The sequence below is a fragment of the Hyperolius riggenbachi genome, chromosome 9 (genome assembly GCF_040937935.1).
Source record: "Hyperolius riggenbachi isolate aHypRig1 chromosome 9, aHypRig1.pri, whole genome shotgun sequence".
NCBI lineage: Eukaryota > Metazoa > Chordata > Amphibia > Anura > Hyperoliidae > Hyperolius > Hyperolius riggenbachi.
This window is the reverse complement of record NC_090654.1, coordinates 227,774,129-227,798,050: the sequence shown is the minus strand read 5'-3', so window position 1 is coordinate 227,798,050 and position 23,922 is coordinate 227,774,129. Positions and strand designations below refer to the sequence as shown.

The 23,922-nt window shown below is 43.2% G+C and overlaps 1 protein-coding gene across 5 annotated transcripts in view; it reads right to left on the bottom strand.

Moving 5' to 3' along the window:
* The window catches only part of SIPA1L1 (signal induced proliferation associated 1 like 1), a 370,713-nt gene that overhangs the window by 217,982 nt on the left and 128,809 nt on the right, over nucleotides 1-23,922 (bottom strand). The gene's annotated exons all lie outside the window — the stretch shown is intronic.

Below are 23,922 nucleotides of genomic sequence, written 5' to 3'. Positions count from 1 at the left end.
AGTTGTTTTCCATTTTGAAGCCTATATAGAAAGCTCATCCGTTACAACTACACATGAATGATAGGAGAGGTCATACTAGCCATGTTCTCCAATAGTCTAGAGCACAGGTGTCGAACTCGAGGCCTGGAGGGCCGGATCCATGCCAGTGTTTAGGATGGACTGAGAAAGAGGGGAATGTGTTCTACCTGATTGACCACACCCTTTCTGATTCAGACCCACCAACCAGTTAAACTGAGCTGTGTCAAAAATGTGTGAGGACCTCGGCCCTCGTAGGACCGGTTTGACATCCCTGGTCTAGAGACTATGGCAGAACTAGGCTTCCTTCATATGGGAGGCTTAATGGTACTGTTTTCTAGGCAGTTCAGACTCCCATCTGCTGGCCTTCCCAGTGTTCTTTATTGCAGCCTAAAGGCAGTGTTTGTAAACCCATACCTCAAGTCGGATTCTCCTAATTGATTTCTGGACTAAAAATGGTTTGACTAAAAGGCCACTGCTGGTTTATGGCTACCTTTAGTGAACCAAGGACAGTTTCTTTAGAATGTCAGACAACACAATTCCATCTGCCTACAGACAAGGAAAAACAACTATTCTAGTAACAGACCACTTTCAGTGGGTTTAGAGGCACTACGAGGAAAGGTAAAGGCATACTGCAAGCACAGTCCATCCCCAGTTCCCAAAATGTCATCTGCCAAACACTAAGGTCCTGTTTTTACCATGTTCGATTTTCAGACATTGAATGTGTGCAAAATTCGGAATAGGTGCAACAGCCAATTGAAAATAATTGGGCTTATCCAACCTAATGCGGAAAATTGCATGCATTTGTGTCCAGAAAATATAACTCAGACCTGCAGCATTTTCCAGACAACATTTGCATTCATCCAAAAAGGAACATAGCACCGCTAAACACCTGTTACCGTATTTTGGACACATGGACACACATTGGATTGTAATGCTGCATCCCACCCGCATCATTGGGCCCTAGTGGTAAGAAGGCCTAAGATACTGCACCATGCTCTCCTGCAGCTGTTCATTGGAAGGGCATACAAATTCAGCTTTGCCAGCCATGTTGTCAGTTTACGGGTTTGGGTGCAGTTATACCGCTATCTTAGGTAAAATAGCAGTGATGTGGGTTTGAGAGACCAAGGAGGCAGCCAAGAAGTTAAGCTGAGAGATTTCAGTGTAGGGGGAGCATTAGCTTCAATACTGAAACTTGAGTACTGAAGTAGAAAAAAATGATAAGGAAGCACTGACTAGGTGTCGCCAAGGAAACAGGGCTGTGGATTCGGAGTAGAGGAGCAATTTTTAAATACCTGGAGTCGGTAATTTAATAAACTGAGGAGTTGGATGATTTTTGTACCACAGCCCTGGAAGGAGAGCAGATATGGAAGGAGAAGACAGTAGTTATTTAGTAACCAATCCCTACCATAGTACAATGTCTATATATATGTATTGAGTACTGTATGTATCACAGTCTAGGGTTAATTCTAGAGGGGAGCCAATTAACTTATCTGTATGTTTTTGGGATGTGGGAGGAAACCTGAGTGCCAGGAGGAAACCCACGCAGACACGGGGAGAACATACAAACTCCTTGCAAATGTTAACTTGGCTGGGATACGAACTGAGGACTAAGCGCTGCAAGGCGAGAGTGCTAACCACTATGCCACCGTCCTGGTACTGATAGTTTTGTGTATTTATTTTGAGAACCATGATGGTTGCTTTCATTCAGAAGGAATTATATCATTAAGGAGAGGGGGGTAAGGTTAGGTGTCAGACATTCATAAGGAAGGATAAGGTTATTGTATGCCTTACAACCAAAGAGGAAATGAAATTACACTGAGGAAATGATTCAATATTAACATTTCTGGCTCAAATTTTACTCAAGCAAATCAATTAAGTCTTATAAAAATGATCCCAGGGTATTTTTTATTTGATAAACCAAAAACAAAACTTGCCATTTAGAAGCAAGCCTCACTCCTATAATTAGATCATTAGATTTACATATACATATTTAATAAGGTTGGCACAGTCTGGGGAAGCATGATGCTGGCCAGACTGACAAATCCACTCAGCAAGCCTGCATAAATCTTCATCTGAGGAAAATCATTTTTTGATGACCACCTAGAATAAAACGCTAGAAGGCATTAATTGGTGCAACGGAGAGCAACCTACCCTGCACCTGCTTCAGAAGCTGGTTTTAATGGCAGGACTGACAATTACTCCCACGAGCCCTGCAAGAGGCTAATGACTTGCTAAAAATACAAGTAAGAAAAATAAAATGGTTGTGTACATGCACTGTGCTGCCAGACTGGTGCGTCAGAACCTGGAAAGACTTATTTCTGCGAAATAACATAGTGGCACATATACATTGCTAAGTTAAGCTGTTGACCTTTTTAGGCCTGACAGGGTACTGGCTTTCTACTGCTATTTACAAAGCAAAGACTACAGTGAATTAATGCCTGGCATGGTATAGATCTTCTATTGTAAACAAATAGTTTCATTATAAACGTTTTTTGAAGAATAGGTACTACGACTTATAAAGATTACGAGACTACCTTATTTTACTGAGTAATCCAGCAAAGAACTAGCGTTGTTGATCAATATTATGTGGATGGTATAATGTTGATCAAAAATGCAATAGTTTCAAGAGATTATTAGATTTGATGGTCTGTGTACTTTCCGGGCTCTATTAGCTGGGTGCTCCACTTGGCTAATTTTGGGGAGCACCTGACAGTCATTGGCCCGCCTCATCATCCTCCCCTTCCTCCTATGCTTTAAGTAGAGTTGCGCTGACCCTGCATACCCCCGTCGCCCGATCCCACTCGCCTACTATTTCATGCCATTCACCTGGGGAAAAAAATCTGAGAGAGAACACAGATAGTAATACTGAATCTCATGTAGAATATGTTAAAACTCATACACAATGTATGGGTACCCCATATAATGTGCAAGTCACAGTCAGCTTACTGCACTCCCAGCATTGAGGATCACAAGGCTTCCGTTGTCCCCTCTACATGCTGCAGGCCAAGCTCACGTCTAAGGCTCGGTTCCCACTACAGCCAAGAACGGATATTTTTATGTCAGTTTAACTGGAATGAAGAACTGACAGTGAACAGATCCTATTTCATGAAACACTTGTGAGTCTGCAATGGATCCGTTGCATTAAGCGGAACACACATTCGTGCTATCCTTGATTGTTTTCTGTACAGCAGATGCATTTCTCATAATCTATGATTGCAATGCATCTACCTCAGGCACCAATAAGTGGACCATCGGCGCAGACACTTCACTATCAACGCCCGCTGGCTGTTGGTATGTCCACTACTACACACATGGATCCAGCATCCCACGTGTCATGGTCACTCAACTCTTCTCTACCAATCTGGAGATCATCCCTCCAATTTACCTTCTATGGTCTTGGTCATTGTACACATAGGAACACGTAGTTTGTACTAGAAACTAGAAAGGAGAATACCGAAGTGGTGAATGATAAAATGGTGATGAAAATAGAGTCCATTTTATAAAAGCCCAGAGATGGAATGGATATATTTCCGGAATGAATAATGAAGGACTAAAACACAGTTTGCTGCCTAGTAACATCTGATCTATACCATGTGTATAGATAGCATCATGGTGCTGTACAAAGAAGAAAAACAATGGTTTAGTATCCGAGACAAGGGATCAGAACGTCAGCCAGGCAACTTGCATTGTTTAAAAGGAAATAAATATGTCAGCCTACATACCCCTCTCAACCCAGGTTCCCGTTAATAAATTTTGAACTATCATTTTGAGTGACCCAAGTTGCAAGTGTACACAAACTTACTGGTGTCACAAAATCTTGAGGTCTGGAGCAAGTATCAAACAAGACATTTGTGCAAGCTTGATGAAATCATTATTTCAAGCTTAAATCAAAAATCTCACTAAGTAAACTTGAAGTGAGGTAACATGAAGCAGCTCCTTCAGTGGATACTGAGTTCTGAAGAGCTATTCAGTGGAAAAGCTAAAAGCAAGAGTGGCGCTGGAACTATGGGCAAGATGGAGGAACAATAAGGCTCACTAGTATCAAGAGCCTTTCCCCTACTATTGCTAGGTACACAACATACAATTTTCTGGCAGACTTACCTGCCAGATCGATTATTTCCAAAATGTCCGATATGAATTTCGATCAATTTCCGTTCACTTCGAAATTCAGATCGGACATGTTGGAAATAATCAATCTGGCAGGTAAATCTGCCATAAAAAAATTGTATGGTGTCTACTTAGCATTAAGGTGGCCATACACTCGTTAGATTAGCAGCAGATAGATCATCAGATAGATCTCTGATCTATATGATGTGTTTAGGAAGATTGTTTACTAGGAACAGATTTCCAATAGATTTCAGTATGAAATCTATTGAAAATCGATCTGATGGCATTTTTTTTGCATTTTTTTGCATTTTTAGGTCCAATGCAAAATGATAAGCCATCTCAAAAGATCTTCCTAAATTTTCCAACATGTCAGATCGATTGAAATCGATCGAAATCGGCCGCAAATCAATCGATTTCGATTTAGTAAGTATATCATGGGGCAGCAAAATATGTGTTATGCTTCCTTTAAGTACTTCTCTAAAGAGAGGAAAGCCTCTAGATCTAGACCTCTAGAGGCTTCCAATACCATCCACCACTGCCGAGTGTGGACCCCCCACCTACTGCAATCCAACAAGCTCTTGAAAGATTCCATGCTAGCAACTGCGCTCTTCAAGGAGAAAACATGGCCGCACCTGTGCTCGAGCAGCTCCATGCTACTGTGCAGGCAAGCTCATACATAGAGAGGAAAGCAATCATGATGTGCAGGAGGGTCTCAGAGGAGGACACTGGTGGAGGTGAACATGATAAACCTCTTGAGGAAATTCCCTTTGGAGCAGCCATGGAGGCAAGAATGGCTAATTAATACACTCCACCATTGTCACCATATGGTATTGGGTGGAGGATACTAAGTACCTTAATAACTCTGTCAATCTAAACAGCTGCAATTGCATGCAAAAAGGTTAAAATCTTATTCTACCTTAAAGAGAATCTGTACTCTAATATTCTTACAATAAAAAGCATACCATTCTATTCATTATTTTCTCCTGTGCCCCTCTGTGCTGTTTCTGCCACTCTCTGCTGCAATCCTGGCTTGTAATTAACAGTTTTAGGCAGTGTTTACAAACAAACTAACCAGCTTCTAATAGGCTCAGCTAAGCATAGTGTGTGAGTCATTCAGAGTGTGCAGGGGGCCTGCAGAGGGTGTGTATCGCTTCTACCAATCACAAGCAGCCCTGCACATTCCACACAATCAAGCCTTAGCCCGACAAACAGGACAGAGGAAAGATACATTGATTTATTACAGAGACAGTGCAGTTAGGAAAGACTGCAGTAAGCCAGAGCAGATTAGAACAGGCATAGGAACTTATAGGATAGAAGAACTAAGGCTGAAAAATTTGTTACAGAGTCTCTTTAAATCTCTAACTTCTGGAATGGGGAGCAATTGCTGAACTACCACTCAACAACCCTTGTAATAAGGCTGCAGGAGGTAGGAGTGGTCAGGTTGTCCCACAACCCTCTCCTGGAGGGGTCAAAGGAATTGTATAGTTTAGTAGGTGGAGAGGTGGAATGGTCCTGGCTGCAGGCTCACGGAGTATTGGACCAAAAAAAAAATCCTAATTCAGTGTTCTCCCCAGACATTTTTTTCAGCCGGGTGGCATGAAAAAGTAGCCGGGTGGTGTAAAATGGGCGTGGCCATGACATGTGCTGGAAAATGGGTGGAACCATTACATGGGCGTAGCCAACTGTAATGTAGTGGGTAAGTAGGTCAAGCTGTGGCTAGTGAGGTGGGTGGGTAAGTAGGTCAGGCCAGTGAGGTGTAGGTCAGGCTGGTGGGGTGGGAGGGTTGCTAGGTCAGGCTGGAGGCTAGTGGGGTGGGTGGGTAGGTAGGTCAGGCTAGTAGTGGGATGGGTGGGTAAGTAGGTCAGGCTGGTGGCTAGTGGGGTGAGTGGGTGGGTAAGTAGTTCAGGCTAGTGGCTAGTGGGGTGGGTGGGTAAGTAGTTCAGGCTGGTGGCTAGTGGGGTGGGTGGGTAAGTAGTTCAGGCTGGTGGCTAGTGGGGTGGGTAATAGTTCACGCTGGTGGCTAGTGGGGTGGGTGGGTAAGTCAGTCAGGCTAGTGGGGTGAGTGGGAGGGTAAGTCAGTCAGGCTGGTGGCTAGTGTGGTGGGTGAGTGGTTAGGTAGGTCAGACTAGTGGCTAGTGGGGTGGGTAGGTAGGTCAGACTAGTGGCTAGTGGGGTGGGTAGGTATGTCAGACTAGTGGGTGGGTAGGTAGGTCAGACTAGTGGGGTGGGTAGGTAGGTCAGACTAGTGGGGTGGGTAGGTAGGTCAGACTAGTGGGGTGGGTAGGTAGGTCAGACTAGTGGCTAGTGGGGTGGGTAGGTAGGTCAGACTAGTGGGTGGGTAGGTAGGTCAGACTAGTGGCTAGTGGGGTGGGTAGGTAGGTCAGACTAGTGTGGGTAGGTAGGTCAGACTAGTGGGGTGGGTAGCTAGGTCAGACTAGTGGGGTGGGTAGGTAGGTCAGACTAGTGGGGTGGGTAGGTAGGTCAGACTAGTGGCTAGTGGGGTGGGTAGGTAGGTCAGACTAGTGGCTAGTGGGGTGGGTAGGTAGGTCAGACTAGTGGGTGGGTAGGTAGGTCAGACTAGTGGGGTGGGTAGGTAGGTCAGACTAGTGGCTAGTGGGGTGGGTAGGTAGGTCAGACTAGTGGGTGGGTAGGTAGGTCAGACTAGTGGCTAGTGGGGTGGGTAGGTAGGTCAGACTAGTGGGTGGGTAGGTAGGCCCCCTCTCCCTCCCTCTCATGGCAGCAGATCGCTCCTCACATTGATCCTCAGGTGTTCCCCAAAGGTCTCCCCGAGCTTCTGTACCTGCTCTGTGCTGCGAGACAGTGCACAGCCCTGCTGATCACCCGGAGCACACCATCCACCTCTGCCATCCAGCGCCGCAGATATCTCATAGCCTGCATATGGAGCAAGACGGATTCATCCGTCAGTGAGCTGCGCACATGCCTCTCTCTCCACCCACATCCCTGCACAGCTCTCACAGACATACACGCGGCACACGGCTCTGCAGAAGGCGGCTGGCGCTAATGTCACGCCTCTTATTTGCAGCCTATCAGAGCACGAGCTCGCCGGGAAGCGCGAGATCTCGAGTGTAGAGGGGAAGCAGCGCATCTGACAGCTGGACGGACACTTGCGGCTCGCGATGACAGGACACGCAGATTTATCAGCCGGGGCTCGGAGACAACGGGGCACGCAGTCTCATCAGCCGGGCGGTAATTAAACTTACCCGGGCGCTCCGCCCGGCTGATTGATCCTGGGGAGAACACTGCTAATTTTTCTTGCAACTTTCAAATTTTCTTGTTCTAAGTAGCTAACTCAATTTACACTGAAACATAATAAAATCCTCCAGGTAGTGAGGACTGTATGTTCAAGCCTTTCTTGCCACTAAGTCACCAAGCCAGACTAACTACCGGCTTCAGGTTACCTATGCCTGTTGAATATTCTGTGCACACTCCCAGGCTAAAGAGTATCTGGATACTGTTCTGAGAAAGTTCAGTGTCCTTAATCTTCCCTTATACAACTGACATGTCTGCTGGAGTTCTGGCCTCCTCCTAACCTGTGTTTACATTCTTTCTCATGTCTGCACTTGGCTAGATCTACCCCTTTTTAGTAAATATTTTAATTTTGCCCACAGTCGCTGAAATATCAAAACTAGACCAAGAAGAAAAAAAAAAAAAAAAAAAAAGAAAGATGTTGCCCACAGCAGCCAAATTCTAGATTTGATTTAAACAGAATTATAGTTAACTAAAGAATGCAGCCAGACATCTAACAAAATCACAGTAGTAGTATGGTGAAGAAAAACATTTTTAGTTATTGACCATTTGTGTTGAGCATGTTCTTAGTTAATCATATTAAAGTTGAATATGCAGCAGCACAGTAGGGGAAGACAGAATGTACTCAATGTAAAACTACTGGCCTGATATACTAAGGTTCTCCAAGCTGGTGATCACTGCAAAAACCAGTCTTGATTTCCTAAGGCTTATCTGCAATTAGACAGTAAGGTTTGCAATACACAGCTGGGTTGTATCACACTACAGCAGGGGCTGGGAAGAGTTTGCTGTTCTGCCATTGTAGTTATATGTAGACAGACACAGTAAGAACCTTTTATAAAAAAAATTCACAAATGTACTTCATTACTCTGTAGTAAGAATGCAAATGATATAGTGGCTATATAAAAAAATGAATAAATAATAATAAACCATTCTCTTGGCCTGCAAAACTCTGTATGGAAGGGGCTTGCAAGCCAGCATGGAACCATCACGAAGAAAGGAAACAATGTCCATTTTAAAAATACAGAAACCAGCACCTATCCCTCTCGGTTTCTGCTCTCATTTAATCATAAGCAGCACTCTCACTGTGCAGCGCTGCAAGCCTGGGCACTATATACATGGAGTTTGCACGTTCTCCCTGTGTCTGTGTGGGTTTTCTCCAGGCATTCCAGTTTCCTCCCACATCATACAGAAAAAACAGATGTTTATTGGCTTCCCCCTAAATTGGCCCTAGATTATGATACATGCACTACACGATACATGCATAGACATATGACTATGGTAGGGATTACATTTTGAGCCCCTCTAAAGGACAGTAAACAAGACAATATACTCTTTACAGCGCTGCAGAAGATGTCAGTGCTATATAAATTGTAAATTATACTAATAACTAAATCCTCTTAGTGCTTCACTATACTGTAGTCCTCTTTTAGGCCCTCATACATTTTTTTTATCTACTCCTACCAAGCATGTTCTGCTTGACATGTGCCCCAATAGGCAAACAACTGCTAGTCTCACTAAATGCTTCAAACCAGCTCTGTGTACAGTAAAACGTTACAAATTTGTCAGGAAAAGCTCTCAGGGTCTGAGACACAAATATTCTTTTCCATCAGTAGTCTTTAGTGATTCATTTTCCACTGACTGCAGATTAATAGCTAACCCTGGGGTATATAAAATTACGCAGATTTACTAAAGCCAGATTTGGAAAGTTTACTCTGAATAGAAGTACTGCCAGCAATATAAATAATACTACTTCTGTTTAACAGCCACCTTCTGCAGAGCCACAGGCAATGGTAAATTAACTTGGACAGAGATTTCGGTTTAGAGAACATAAGCGCACATCAATGAATTTCCATTCTTCAGTTCTTTCTGCGGCATCGCGGTCTCGCCTGCATGCTTACAGTTCCCTCGTAAATCTGAAAATCAGACTTCTGCTAACATTTCCAAACTGTACCTCCTTGAATTTACAATTTGAGGTGTGGGGCAGGTTAAAACAATAAACCTTTCTAATGTGAGGGAGAGTAGCACAGATTGTTGGTGATAGTTGCTGTTTGCAGAGCTATGGTATTAATCTGCTATGGTCTGCAAATACACAAGACACCACATCTAAGAATTCGCTGCTGCATGACACTTTTTATAAATATTCTTATTTCCTGGTTATATTACCCTGTCCCGGATGGCATTTGTAGAAATCTACGCCCGTTTGTGCGCTGTTATTCCTGCCAGGGCGTAGATTTCACTAACCGTGCCATCCACTCATTCTTGCCATTCCAGCAGTTGTTCGCATCGCTGCACCCACTCGCTCTGTTGTCACGCTGAGCTTCCATATATTGGGCAGGAGCCAACTTCATGATTGCTGTGAGCTAATCACAGCAATCACACTGCTTAAAAGGGCAAAGTTCAACCCAAATGCATTAAACCAGAGCGTCTGCAAAATTTTGGTACAAAACATGGTTGACACTACTTAAAATTCTAAAAACAAACAACCACTTGAGCTAACACTTCACCCACTGTCCCAATGATGATATTTTACCAGATTGATCACCCAGCAAAGCCTATGCAAATCAATCGGTTACCACTTGGACAATCGTGGGCCCTCCGCCAGGCGCACACCATGAGGCCTCTTCACTCACACACTATATCTGACAGTGCACTGTCGCAACCGAGCCAATTGCTGTATTCATCTGATCGATTCCAATTGTCCCATATCAACACTCATCTATGCTATTTTCTGTTGGTGGGGATATAGCCTCTAAAGTGCCTCCAATCGTGATAGCATTATATGGTGTATATTTATGGGCTGGTCAGTGAAGATGTCAGTTCAACAATTCGCTTTGATCCCTCAGACTTCCGTCCGTGCGCGGAATTCCGTGCTGTATATGCAGTGTGTGTTGAGAATTGCTGCTATTGCTCACGACCCTGCCGTCAGCCGATCACAATTTCAGGGGGAGCTAAGCTCAGGGCTCATCTGCCCGACGCTGTACTGCGTCACCCCACTCGTGCTCACTCAGCTGGCTGCTCCGGTCTCCTCTCTTCAGCAAAGCGTGCAGCGGTTCATGGCGTGTCCCGGCGCCCCGGGATGGTGAGCGATCACGTGGTCTGCTAAGCCCTGCCCACTGATGCATTTAGCCCTGCCCACGGGCTTTCTCAAAGTGCGTGTGGTTAGCTTGTCATTACAGCAACACTTCCTTATGTATGTTTTCAAGCACGGCCTCCAGCTCCTCCCCTGTCACGATCCACCATCTTTGTTACTGTCAAATTGAGTGCAGTTTTCACTAAATTCCTTCTAATCCTTGTTTTTCCAGATTAACAGCTCCTTTCTAACTATAATTACAGATTAGAAATCACAACAACTCAGGCTTTTTTTCTTTTCTTCACTATATCCCCAGTATTATTTCAAAAAATATACCAGATTTAAATCGGAGTTCAGTCCCTCTGGGATTCGTGTCCCCAGACGATAGATCCACGTTGCTTCAATTTTATAGAGATCATTCTTAATATCACCTCCTCTGTGTGGCACTCTCTGCTTTATAATTCCCTTGAAGCGTAACAAAGTTGGGTCTCTGTTATGGTAACGTGCAAAGTGTGTCCCCAGCGGACTGTAATTTTCAGCCTTTTCAATATTTTTAACATGCTCTCCAATACGTGTACCCAATCGTCGTTTCGTTTTTCCTATGTACAGTAAATTGCAAGGACACTTAATGCAATACACGACTCTTTCTGAATTGCAATTTATATTATCCCTGATTTCAAAGGATCTAGTGCCTTTTGCATTTGTAAAGGTTTTCGTTCTCTCCAGACACCACACACACATTACAATCTCCACAACTAAACATTCCAAATTTCTGTGGAAATTTATTAAGCCAAGTCTCCTTGTCTCCGTGAAGAATAAATTAGGGAGATCGGAATTTGTAAGAAAAGATAAGGAGACTTGGCTTAATAAAATGCACAAAATCAGGCATCGTATTACCTGTAACACGAAGGGGGTGGTATACATATTATGGTGTCCTTGTGGATTAGAATATATTGGGAGAACGACCAGGGTTTTACATAAACGCATAGGAGAACACATGTATAATATAGCAAGAGGCTTTGAGGCTCATAGCGTATCCAAGCATTTTAAACTAAAGCATGGGAGCGATCCCACACAGCTTAGGTTTATGGGAATTGAAAAATGGGTGTCAAAATGGAGGGGATCTAGCAGGCAGAGAGATATATCACAAGCTGAAGGGAAATGGATTTATAATCTAGGGTGTTTTGCCCCCAAAGGTATGAACATTGAATTTGACCTAAACTGTTTCATATCTAATGATTAGGGAGTATAAGAGCACAGTACACAGTAGACAGGTCCAGTCTAAAATTGGGCGTATACACTGCATAGGGTATAGGAACAGATAGATAGATCCACGGAGGGTGGGATGGGGGGTTAATGTATATAGAGACCCTATCAGTTCAGTATTATTCTGGGTAAGTTATGTAGAGGAGAGTGGCCTATGGTGTTGGGTAATCAAGGGGCAGCTATAGATATGATTGTGATAAATGAAGAATCATTGATTATTTTAGGTATATTTTAATTTTAATTTATCTATAGTTGATATTAATTATATACATTGTGGATGTGCAATAGTAACTGTAGTAATCTATTTGATGTTTTTAAATATGTTAAACAGCCAGGCGGGAGGTTGGAATGAGGTAATAGCAAGGGGTATGGATTGGGCGGAGTTCATGGATATGGCACCGCTATGTACAAGCTATCTTGGCGTGCTAATGCTGCAAGGAGCTAGTCCGAGTAATTGCGGGGAAGCGAGTGACGATTAGGTCACATGGGGAGAGGGTGGGATGACCGGGCATTGAAATTCGGGCTGCGCACTGGCTACGCTAGCCCCTGATGAGTCTGATTGGAGGACGAAACGTGTAGGGCGGAGCCAGTGTGCGTCACGTCATCACGTACGGAAGTCCGCGACGGGAACGCTGTAGTAGCTCCTGGGGAAGCCTGGCAAAGACGGGGAACTTCTGCTGAGCGGGAAGCCGCATGTGGGCTTCAGACGCCTAGCAGTGCCGTCCAGTTAAGCTTATTTCTTTCTTCCAGTCTGTAAGTAGGCTATTGGCGCGAGAAGCGCAGGTGTGGATTCTGAATGTACTTACATACTGCGCAATGAGGAGTTTATTGTGGTTTTTTTTAAGTTTTTATGAAGAATAAAATGCATTTTCTACTGAACGGGAGGTTGTGATTCACTGAGGGCCTGGTGAAACACAGTGCTGAGCTTGAGACCCACCTGAAAACCGAGGTGGCTAAAATCTGGTGAGCCCCTTTGATGTCGGTGGAGGGTGCACGAATGTTGGCACTTTGTTCACACATGTGGGTGTAACAAGGATTGCACATTTGGAAACCGGATTACGCGATGTGGAGTGTTCTTTCTGTTATAGGTCACTAAGGAGAGCGCAGTGGAATCATTACATATATCTGATTTAACAGACCAGAGCCATAGGGTCCACAAATGGTTAAAGCTCCACTAGCAAAAACTGATATTTATAAAATTACTGATGCTCTTTCCCCCTGTGCTTCACACAGAACATGAAATTATATCAAGTCTGTGCCACACAAGGAATTCCATAATTTACAGTGAAATTCCCCTTTAAAATTATTCTGACTATAAAGCAACCCAGAATGACTAAAGTAAGCTCATTCCCACCCAGCACAATGACTTGAATTACACTCAGTGGCATCTATATTCTGATAAGCTTTGATATAGTTGAGTCCTCCTCGGTGTCCAGCCCACATGCAAAGTCTAATACTGGCAGTCACCGGAGCTTGACGTAGATGCAGCAGCTGCTTTGGTACCCATGTTGTGACATCACGCCATGTCCACCTACCTTTCACTGAACAAACTAGCACCATTGGCATAGGGAACAACGCCCCATTGTGGGTGGAGAAAGCCAGATGCAGCCACTACATCCAAGTGAACTGATTAGCTGCCATTCCATTGTAACGGCACCATATCTGGGCGGCAACTGATGCCCTTAAACAGAACATCCACTGTAAACCAGCCCTTAGGGTAGGGGTCTCAAACTCAATTTACCTGGGGGCCGCAGGAGGCAAAGTCAGGATGAGGCTGGGCCGCATAAGGGATTTCACAAAAAAAAGTCCTCAAATGTCATTATTAGCAGTTTTAATTATTTCTTCTGAACATGAAGTGTCTGAACTATTTTGCCTATTTTACCTTATAGTCAGGGCCGGCCCGCTCATGAGGCGTGGTGAAACATTTGCCTCAGGCAGCAGATCTGGGGGGGGGGGGAGGGGGGGCGGCACCCGCTGCTGGAGGGGTAGCTGGCAGAAAGGGGGTATTGGGCCCCCTCCCTCGCCTGGGTCCCCCAATCTGCGCTCCTCCTCCAGCGTTAACTACCAGCCCCCCACGACTGGGGGGGGGGGGGGGGGGCTAGGCGGCGATTTTCTCTAATTTTGCCTCAGGCGGCAAAAAGTCTAGGGCCGGCCCTGCTTATAGTTTGCTTCAGTGTCCCCGCCGCAAAACGAGGGCTGCAGAGCCCCCAAATCCCCCGGGGGACAATCCGCCGGCATTTCCTGGAAGGGGCAGAGCTCTGCCCCTCCTGACGTCAATCGCGGCGGGTTGGCGCATCTGCCTGCCCCTCTCACTCTTCCTTCACAGAGAGGGGCGGTGGCGATCCATGCGACGATTGACGACAGGAGGGGCAAGAGCTACAGCTGGAAGCTCTGCCCCTCAGCGCAGTCGTGGATGTTTGACTTGGGGATTTGGGGGCTCTGCAGCCCTCGTTTAGCGGCGGGGATGCAGCAGATAACTTGGGAGCACTGAAGCGAACTATAAGGTAAAATAGGCAAAAATAGTTCGCTCTAGTGTCCCTTTTGCTTTTGCCGGCGTGGGCCACAAAATATTGTACCGAGGGCCGCAAATGGCCCGCGGGCCGCTAGTTTGAGACCCCTGCCTTAGGGCCTTTTTCCACTAGCCTGCGATTTGCGATTTACTTCTGATCGCAAATCACAAGGTACATTAAACTACTGGAAACGGCAGCAGCAATTTCCATTAGTGCGATCCGATTGCGATGCGATTTTGGTAAAAGCGCAATCATCGTCCTGCCGCATTTTGTATGAGATTGAGCTGGACTATAATGAGTACAGTAGCTCAATCGCAATTGCGATCGCAATCGCATTTTATAGCGGAAAAGAGCCCTTAGGGTTTTTAAAACATTTTAAAATTGATCTGACTGCAATAAAATGTACCCCTTGTGTCCAGCATTAGTGAGCATCAGCACTGTACAGCACTCTATGGGGTGTATTCACCAAACTGCAGTGAGCAGAATAACAAGTGTAAAGTGTTACGCTCAATGAGTAGAATATAATGCATTGCACTGTGGTAAATTAACCCACATTATTCTGCTTACCACAGTTTACTGCATACACCCCTGTGTCTATTTGGTAGCAAAAAACAAACACACAACTCTGGATTAGAGATGTGTGCTGATTGAGTTACAGTCCATATCTGAAGAAACTAGACCAGCAACAATAAATGAAAATGACCCATAACCTATAAGAATGTCAGAAAAAAAAATACACCTATAACCTGAAATGTGTACTAGTGAAATAGTGGTAATTCGTATTAGGAATACCTCCCCCTCTAGAAGATACTAGAAGAGCAGCCTGTGTAGGCAAAATTTGAACTGGTTTGGGAAAGCCGAGGTGGGTGAAGCCAACATGAGATAGCTGACTTCTTAAACCAATGACGGAATGGACTGTTTGACTGCTTGAGATAGCCCACAGACACGAGTGATACATGTGGCAGAAATTTGCAGCAACACTGACTTCACAGGCGCAATAAGTCCACAAACTCCACCAAGAAGGCCAGCTGATGAGCAGTCCATGACGAAGGCGGAGACTGAGACATCGGTCCTCCTTACAGCCCAGACAGCCAGCTGGCTGCGCTGACATGACAAAGGACCCTTCTGGTTACAAAATCCAACGTGACATCAATACTATCAACTGCTCAGGGGAGTAAAATAACTGGAGTAGGGGGTGACCCCATCGTTAGTGGGACAGGAGGAAGAGGGGTAAGCAATTAGAAAGTGTAGACGTACATGAACACTTTAATGCCATTCATATTTTCACTGTGTAATTCCACATTAAAATGTTCTGTAGCCCTGGCCAAAGATGGAATAAAAGCCCCTATGTCCTTGTGTATCAGCTTATCCAAGAATAATTAGAGAAAAAATGTTTAGCATTCCTTGCTTTGGGAAACTGTCAAGCAGAAAATTCATCCAAGAAAACAAAAGGCAGACAGACACTAAATCTCCCAGTTTTTTTTTCTCTTCATCTGGTCTGGGAGGCTCAGGAACCAACTTCTGTACAATGCATTCCATTTAGTCTGACCATGGCTTTAAATCTCTGGAGGGCTGTCATATTTTTCAAATACATACATCAAATCTGGCAAGGAGGTAAAAGGTCACAGTGATTTGAGAACCCAAGGATATCCTGCTCTTGCTAACATGCTTAATGTAAATGATACCACTGGCTAAACCAACATTTTGGCAAAAGTAACAAATCTATCTTTAGCACTGCATATCTCCGGCAATGAGACTTGCTTTAAGTGGATTGCTTTACAGAAAGCATCATTTTAAAGCAGAAACCCAAACAGCGACACGGCTGAAAGGCAGTCTTTATTAAATGTCTCGTCCACAAAACCATTTATAATACCGGCCAGCCAGTCCTGATTCAGAAGTCACTGCACGTCACAACCAAAAAGCACAGCCTGCACTACCGAACTGATTTTTCTAGGCTGCACTGAAGCAAACCTAATCAGACCAGAACATGCTGATTGGTCTGTGCGGAGCCGCAGTACACAGATGTAGCAATAATATAACAGAGGCGTCAAAAGGATAAAAGGGACTAAATGAGCTTAAAAAACAATTTGGTAATAGAGGAGGCAGTGGTGGACTTACCTCCCTCCAAGCAGAACACACGACTGTAGATTTTCAGTCAAAAACGTTTATTGGGAACTCCAAAATAAAGTGCAATGTGTTTCGCAGGTTAAAACTGCTTCCTCAGGCAACAAAGGAGTAAAAAAAAGCATCTGCTAGTAACATCAAAGCTGAGCGTCTCTGTCTGTGTTTGACAGAGGAGCTTAGCTTTGAGGCTACTAGCAGATGCTTTTTTACTCCTATCTGTATTGCCTGAGGAAACAGGTTTAAGTGGCGAAACGCATTGCACTTTATTTTGTAGTACCCAATAAACATTTTTTGACTGAAAATCTACAGTCGTGTGTTCTGCTTGGAGGAGGTAAGTCCACCACTGCCTCCTCTATTACCAAATTGTTTTTAAGCTCATTTAGTCCTTTTTATCCTTTTGGCACCTCTGTTATCTTATTGCTACACTGAGTCCACCCTAGGTGGAGGGTTGTACCCACTTCCTTCTACTACACAGAGCGACTTCTTAATCCTGAGTGGGGTAAGGACAATCTCCCCTCCTGCCTTGACAGTGGTTGCCTAATGGTAACCCTGGTTTGTGAGTATTACATTTTGAATTACTCTATAAATCTTCCATTACCAGTGCATACTACACTATATTGGGGTCTTGGTGTTCTCTTCTTTGCAGTACACAGATGAGTCATCACAGCAGTCTCTCCTACTGTAGGGAAACTTACAGCACAGGGAATTTTGTCACCGTTATTTTTAGTACACTGCGGTCACTATTTGCCACATCACTAAGTCAGTAATTTGGGTAATGTACAGAAATGCTGACTTGCACTGACAGGAGACCCCAGTGGGCACAATTTCTAGAGCATTGGGTTCTGGGTGTACCATAAGCATTGCAGACCATGAATAGAGGATAATAGAAATAGCAGTCCTCAAAGAAACCAGAGGAATCAGGCGGACAGCCAGGCAAGTCCGATCTTATTTTCGATCGGTTTTCTGATCGATTTCTCATAGAAGTGAATGGAAATTGATAAGAAAAGATAAGAAAATCTATCGGAAAAATCGAAAAGTAAATCGACTGAAAAATCTACAGACCATACAAACAAAAGGATTTATATTTAACTGGGGCTTCCACCAGCCACCTGTAGTCAGTTAGCCCCCTCTGTCCCCATCCTGTTCAGCCGATGCGGAGTCCACGTTCCAGCCAGTGTAGTTACAGTTTTAAGAAATGGGGGGGTGCCCACATCCGGGACTGCGCATGGGCAATAGTCCCAACTGGCTCTGTTGGAGACTTTACCAAGCCTGACAGCAGCGCTACAGATGGACCAGGAGGACATTGAGGGAGCAAACAGACAACAGAGGGCTGGAGAAAACCCCAGCTAAGTATAAGTTCTTTGATTGCAGTAACTAAGGTACACTTTAAATTCAACCCATCAAGGCTTGCAGCCGCTGGTTACTTAACTATCTGCTAGCTGACTGATCAGCAGATGCTGGATTATTTGATGGGCACAATTTCTTCGCCCACTTGAGTCAAATCTTTCACTGCCCATGACAAGTTTACAGACTTCTAAACAATATCCAGGCATTTATGAATCAGCAGCCTGATTGTCAGAAAGGATAAATCAGCTTCCATTGGGTAGCAGGTGCATCATTTTGTACTGCACCAAGTAATACAGAACTTGCAGAGCAGCAGCTGGATAAGCTTTCAGTCACATTACACACTGCTGTAATGCAGTGGCTACCATTTCCCGATCTGATCAGGGAGCATTTGGTTGGATCACTATTGATCACTTGCTGTATAGGGCTACATTTCATGTATTTTTGTGAGTGACGAATTAAATAGTCTCTCTAGTGATAGAGAAAACTAAACCTTCAATTTGCTACCAAAATAAAGGACTATAGAAGACAATCTAAACACGTCTTACCCTCTTATTAGGAAAAGCCCAGCCCTCCAATCTGTTTTGTATTCCCTAAGTGACTTATTTCACTGCAGGTTGAATAAAGTGAAGGGGGAATGGAGGGGGAAGGGGGGGAGATAAGGGGCATACTGAGATCCAATTAACTACCAACAAACAAAAACTCAGCAGGACATAATATCAAACCTCATGAGGGCTGAAATGCGGCAAGGGTTTTGTTGTAATGCACGGACCCTTTATAAAAGCAAAAAAGGTAAACATTTACATACAAATTCCATAGTGAGTTGATATTTAATTGTTAACAATGCTTCCCAAAATTTCCCAGATAATAGCAGTAACACATTATTGACGTGACCATGCTTCACGACTAAACTATTGGCTGAGTGCACATACAGGCATAGTGTGGCAATGCTGCCATATATACACAAACCATTACCCGAGGCCACATCTATAGGTATTTGCATATAGATCTGGCCTACGAAGGATCTGCATATCTACAACCCACCCCCCCCCCCCCCCCCCAATCCCTTTCCCACCCAGAAAAGAACAGGTGGCTCAGCCAGAAGCAGTGGCAATGCAAACTTTGCCTATGTAGAAAAGCGCACATTCAAATACGGCATGGCCAAATTTGGGTGCAGTGTGAAGCTGAATGACAACTCACCCTGGCTATTTTCTAAACTACTCCCCTACTGACAACCTAATACATTATCTGGCGGTGTAATTCCGGCTCTGGCTATTGCTGATGGCGGCTGAATCACCCTATTTTTGTAATTTGAGTTCTGGCTGTTGCCGGCACCCGAATAAGTCAGCGAATGCACCTACAGCTATAACTCACATTACGGTCTATGGCACGCCGAAATCTCAACTGCCATGCTGCACCCTAATTAGCGGTTTTCCATGATTAGCTGATGTTAAATAAATCCTTAAACTACCTGATCAGGAGAGCAGACTTTGGACATGTCCAGCACCACAGCTATTCACAACTACAGGCTGCAAACTTCACAGAATTCAGTCTGTGCTTGCCCCTTTGAACAGCAGGCTCATGCAATTCATGCAGCAACAGCTTCCCCCGCCCACATAGTCTGCTAAGAAGTCCCCTGACTCCTGCGATCAAATTTATAAAACAGGATTTTAATTCAGAAAAAATCTCAGCATTTTTTTGGATGCCATTTTTACATCTGTGCTTGGAAATATGCATTAAGACAGCAGACTTGTACTTAACCATTAGATACAGAAAAATTACTATCACATTGGTGTACGCAACATCAGTTTTACATCAGATATATCACAACAAAAATGTACTTTGCAGCCTCAAAAACACAATTGGATAAAAAGTACATATTTGCAATTACAAGATATTATTGTCAGGCACAGAATGTCTAATGAAGACAGCAGAGGCATACACGTCCCACTGAGCTCACTAAACATACCTCTAGCTTGTTTTCTTAAGTAACACAAAAGAGCCAAATGTAAGGAAAGTTTTACTCACACAGAAATAAAGCTTGAGAAACTGGTTTCAATAGGGGTGTGTAAAAGTGAAGAACAAATTGCAGGCTGGGAAAAACTTTCTCCAGATGTAAATAACAGATGACCGAGATCCCCTCTTACTGCATTAGCTGCGTCTGCCCAGGAGGAAAGGAAAAATACAATAGACTAATACTTTAAGTACAAGCATTATGTGTTGTAACACGATATGCCTGCATTAGAAAATGAACTACAAGCCTGAGTATTTCCTAAAAACTTTAACAAATTAGACTCTAATAACCGGTCACAGCACATTACATTACATAATAAAAGGATGTGTAATCTCATTGTTCTATTGTTAAAGTATAAGAGGCTCCACCAACGTGTATTGGAAACCTGTACCGTCAAAGCTGTGTTTACGCAGCGTGGATGGCTATAAAAATGTAAGGAAGTCACTTAGTTTTCCATTCACTTTATTATACAGAAGTATTTTTTTCTAAACTGAAGTAATGGACTACAGCACTGCTAAGAAAAATCTGCATTGGGGCCCAATGCTCTGCAACCACGCCACTGACCTGGTCGCCTGGCCAAACTGACCAACTGAGGAAAAATGCCTATCCGCCAATTTCAATTAGAACCAGTGTAGAAAGAAAGAAAAAAATATTTAAATATATATATATATATACATACATACATACATACATACACACACACACACACATACATGCATACATACATGCATACATACATACTTATACTCTTTTTTTTTCAAAGAGTTTTCTTTATTTTCATGACTGTGAACATTGTAGATTCACCCTGAAGGCATCCAAACTATGAATTAACCCATGTGGAAGTATAGTACATAACCAAAATTGTGAAACAACAGAAAATATGTCATATTCTAGGTTCTTCAAAGTAGCCACCTTTTGCTTTGATTACTGCTTTGAATGAGAAGGTGTGTCCAAACGTTTGGTCTGTAATATACATATATTAAAGACCAAAAGTTTGGACACACATTCTCATTCAAAGCAGTAATCAAAGCAAAAGGTGGCTACTTTGAAGAACCTAGAATATGACATATTTTCAGTTTCATATATATATTACAAAAATACATAGGATCAGGTAAAAAATATATAGACCAGGTTAAAAATATAAATAAAATTGGAGGACATAAAGGGACCCATTTTAGAAAAAGGCGGTTGTCTGGTTTACATATATATTTGGGGCACAAACCATTCTTAATTTTTAGGCAATTTATTTTTGGATGTTACAACATCCTTTAAAGGTTTTAAAATATATGTGAACACATACAAATAAGATGTTTATGACCCATAAATAATGTTTCTTCTATGCGGTTGTCACTTACAGTTGTAGAAATCTGACATTAATGACAGGTTTTGGACCAGCTCATTTCCTCATGGGGGATTCTCAGCGTGACCTTTATTCTTTATAAAGTCACTCCCCGAAAAGGATTTATACAAAGATTATAGCCAGCCTTGCCGCACACTTTTTTGGCAGTTGGACAGAGCAACTGCCATTCACTAAGTGCTTCTGAAAATAAAGAAAACCTAGAGAACCCCACATGAGGAGATGGGCTAGTCCAAAATCTGTCCATTTTGTCTACTACCTACTGTAAGTGTCAGAAACATAGGAGTAAAGTAATTTATGGCTCATTTTACTCTGGAAGAAATATACTTCTTATTTGTATTAGTTTACATATATTTTAAATTTTAAGATTTTCAAGACAGAGGTCCTTTAAGCATAAATCTGATTTCCCCAACACACTCAGCTTATTACAATCAACCACACATGAAAATCTGAAGGAGCACAAACTTTCTTAGGCCCATATTTATTGGAGCAAATTCAGTGAAGTTAGGATAAATGTCTCAATAAACCTATAGTTTAGGGAAATTGCATTTGACAGGAATCTCATGAAAGGCTCTTAATTTTTTATGTTTTGCTATTCAAACAACTTGTGGAATTCAGTATGTCTTCATCCATATCAATGAATCAGAAAATCATTCTACACAACTGTGCCCACAACTGATTTTCTAGTTGATTTAGCTGAAAACCAATAATTTTATTACTGCAATTCTATGTACATTTTTGATTCTATGTACATTTTGAACTACTGGTAAAAAAAATAAAAATATTTGAATGGATAGAAATGTTTCGATCTCTTTGTAGTAACCGACTTTGTATGCGGTTTCAATACATAACTATGTGATCATTTTCAACTAGTATTATTGAAAATTTACTATAAAAAAACAAACAAATAAAAAACCTTGTACGAGCAGCATTTAGGCTAGTTTCACACCAGGACTTGCGTTTTAGGGGACGTTATGGTCGCATAATGTGCCCCTAACGCAACGCCTGGTGCTCTCTAAGGTGGACGTCAGAGTGAGCCGCGTTGTGCAGCTCAGTCTGGCGTCCGTAATGCCGTGATGCGTACTCTTGTGCGCATGCGGCATCACGTGGTCCCGCCGGCCAATCGCTGCACAGAGCGGCCGCTCCAGGAAGTAAACACTGCACGTCACTGAGTGCAGTGAATATTAATTAGCCATGTGCCTGGCCGCTCTCCGCTCCTCCCCAACGTTACTGAGCATGTGCAAGCAGTCTAACGCGGCTCTGCCGCTTAGAAAGTACTGCATGCAGTACGTTGTCTGGTGGCGCAGCGTTACTGTGTAACGCAACGTGGGCACTGTGAACAGCCCATTGATTTTTAATTGCTGTGCGGTGGGCTGCGTTACAGGCTGCTCTAACGTGCGCCTGTAACGTCCCACTGTGAAAGCAGCCTTAAAGTTAATGCGGTATAAAACCCCAACATAATATTCAATTAAAACATGTTTTCCTACTTTTTAAATGCCATATGGTTATCATATTTGCATTTGTGCATAAGTATTATTCATTTAGAAATTACAAGTTCCCAAAAGTACAGTTTGCTTTGAGAGCTGCTTTTGCATTATATTGATAACTGGTTTTATTCATCTTGTATTGAAGGCAGAAATGCTTTGAGTTTCTCTCTGTGTCCAGGAGCTTCTGCATAGTCCGAGAATGTGTCACATTCCTCACTTGATACAATTAAGTAAACACAAGATAACATTAGCTACACTTCCAATGCCTCCAGATTTCTCTGCCCTGAACTTTCAAGCTCTGTGTTATTGAATGCTGTTCTAGCAAAAAAAAACAAAAAAAATGGTGGTAGTATATATGCTTTAAATAATTTTTTAGAGCAAAGAAGACATGCTGGGTTTTCATTCCGCTTTAATAACCATACAGCAGAGGACAGAATAATGTAACTTAATAATAACGGGAAATTGTTTCTGAAAAAAGATGGAAAAGATCTATACAGACTTCATAGCAACCCTAAATCTGTGAACACAAAAACAAACTATAGAATTAAGCCCACGGAGGGCTAGATTACCTTATTCTGGGAAGACTGAGGGTAGGAGGAACACACTAGGCAGAATTGCATATGCGTTTTCCACTACCGGTATGTGCTATGGGGAAAACTCATGCGATTCTGCCTAGTGTGTTCCTTCCCTGATGCTGCTCATTGTCCTTGGGATCCTCCTGTTGCCCAGTCCTCTTCTGTCAACAGAAATGCAAAAAGTGTAGCCGTGCACACCGTAGGGTATAAGCCAAGATGTCGTTTGGGTGCTCAAACAAACAGTACGGTGTACAACACCACCTCCGGTAGTCGATCCAACAAAAATCTAATGTCTACACACCAACTAGCTAATCATATCATTTATTGTGATGTAAAAATTGTAAATGCAACATTTCGGACCGTCATTTTCAAGCAAATAGAATATCAGAATCCAACCTGGTCCAATCTGGTCTGAATGAACAGCACATATTCTATTGGTAAATTTCAAAACGTTTGATTTAGTTTTTGCATCAAAATAAATATGATTAGCTCTTCTGTACCCAGCCTCCTGGAAGTTCTTCAGAGCATTGAGGAGTGATTCTGTACTGTGTATGTGCAATAACATAAAATACTAGTTGAGTACTTATTTCTGCTGTGCATGCGCAGATCGGAACTTGTGCATATGCAATTCTGAACTGTTCATCACCACTTTAGGAAACTTCCAAGAGGTTCTGAGAGAGAGAGAGAGAGAGAGAGAGAGAGAGAGAGAGAGACACAGACAAAGAAGAGGGCTGCTGTAGGCGAATGGAAGGGCCCCAAAGACAACAAGCAGCATCAGGCTTC